Genomic DNA, 2,183 nt, shown 5'->3' with positions numbered 1-2,183 from the left:
GAATCAAAAGTGACAGAAGCTGAAGGAAAAGGCTTGGAACTGGCTTTCCTTTCTCTCTTTGTTATTACTGTGAATATTGTAAAGAGATATAAGCAGCCTCCCAGGATGGAATCAGCTCACTGGAAGCCAGACATGCTGGATTTCTATCGTGGACTTTGTTTGGGATGGGGAAAAAGAAAAAAAAATTAAAAAGGAAAAAAAAAGGACATCTTTATAAAACCATAATTTTTAAAATGAAATCAGACACAAAGTCATATTTATTTTGCTCTTGTTTTCCACAAAAAGCCTCAACCCCTCTGCATGTTTTTGTGCTGTTGTTTGCAATGGCTACCCTGTGAGAAAGCCTGCCTTCAAAACAAGGGGGGAGTGGGGAACATAGCAGCCCTCATGCATTAGCTTCGTCCATCTCCCATACCAAAATATCTACTGGGAAGCGGGAGAAGACTGGGAAGGGTGAACAAAGCAAAACTGTGGCTGTAATATAGGATTTTAACGTGCCCAAGATGATTATTCTGACACAAATTCTTCATTCTTTTCCCTAAGAGGAAAGATTTATTTAAGGAAAAATCAGCCCCCTCCCAACTACCCTATTTATTCCTCAAAATGGACAGCTAGATAGAAAAACTGTTGAAAAAACCTCTTGGGGAAGGCAGTCCTGCACTAGCGAGGGGCGAGATACAGGCATTTCCCAAACTGTGTCGCAGCTAACTTCTCGCACAGCAAAAAGCATCACGGGGCATAAAAAACATCCAACTCGCAGACTTTGGAGGTTGAAGCGTTTTGTTCTGTTGTGTTGGCAGCTGTCGCTTAAAAATGTAGATCAGTGGGTAAAACTTACGGACAGCAGTGTGGCCACCACGTCCGTGCACAGCCAGCCACGTGCGCTGTCCCAGGCACCCAGGCCCCGGTGGACTTCACAGGGAGGGAGGGCAGAAATGAGGCTGAGATCACTGGAGGGGGGAAAGAGAGAGACAATCAGTTTGAGCTTCACACATCCCAGACACAGCGACAGCGAAGGAGACGAGGGAAAGCATCGTTCTAAGGGGAACGTCCGTTTTCCGTAGCATATTTTATATGAAAAAAGAAAAAGAGAAAAAAATTCAAATCTCCCATTATTAAACCACATTGTACGTAAATGACCGAAAACAAAGCTATTGCCAATGTGAAGTGTATTCTATTGATTGTTATGATCTGATGCCTCTCGTGAACACAAGCTCCAGTATAACATACAATGTACATATTTAGCTATACTTCTGATGAAAATGCCCCAATGAACAGAGGGGTTTTATAATGTAAATCACGTAAGCTTAACTCTGTGACAAGCTTTTTTATTTTTTTAATTTTTAACTTCTCTGTTGTTGGGGTTTTTCTTTATTTTCTTTTTTTTTTTTTTGGATGAAGCCAATTGTATCTTTACTGCGAAAGTCCTGCTTTAAAGAAAAAAAAACCACGACGAAACAAATAAAATGGATGTACGTTAATTTTTTCTAAAGATGTAATTGAAATGTCTGATAATGAATTAAGAACCAAGCAGCCATGAAAATCCTGCTTTCCTCCTTTTTCTGGTCTGTGTAGGCATATAGGTGCACTTTGTAAAGAAGTGGAAATAAATGGGAAACTAAACTGGTCCGGAGAATCGTAAGAATTTTTAATCTACTGAGGTGAAAAATTGGGTCCTTTTTTACTTTTTACCTTTTACAATGGTACAGTTGTACATTATTTGTACCCAACTCAAATTTCTGTAGGATTTGGGCAGGGGGGTGGGGAAGGGATGTGGGTGGAAGACAGGGATTACTGATACAGTTGACAAAGTGCAATATATTGTCAGTCACTGCAGCATAGACAACGGCAGTCAAGATTTAAATTATTTTGTACTTGTATCAGCATAAAAAAAATCTGCAGTATTTTCTGTTTTTATTTTAATTTTTTTATTTTGCTTATTTTTGGATTAGTGAACTAAGTTATTGTTAATTATGTACAACATGTTTATATATTGTCTGTAAAAAGTGTATGCTTTCCTCATATTCCTTCAAGGTGAATATTGCTAAGAATAATAAAATACCTTTTTTGTCAAAGTACCTGTGCCCAGCTTCATGTCATAAAGGCTGCTTTTAATAGGGAGAGAGGAAAAATTATCGGTGTCATTGTTGCCAGTAGAATTATTAGCTTAAACTTTATGCAGA

Source organism: Eurypyga helias, unplaced genomic scaffold (assembly GCF_000690775.1).
Source record: "Eurypyga helias isolate BGI_N326 unplaced genomic scaffold, ASM69077v1 scaffold26266, whole genome shotgun sequence".
Lineage (NCBI taxonomy): Eukaryota > Metazoa > Chordata > Aves > Eurypygiformes > Eurypygidae > Eurypyga > Eurypyga helias.
The sequence above is the reverse complement of the archived record's forward strand: the minus strand, read 5'-3'. Positions refer to the sequence as shown.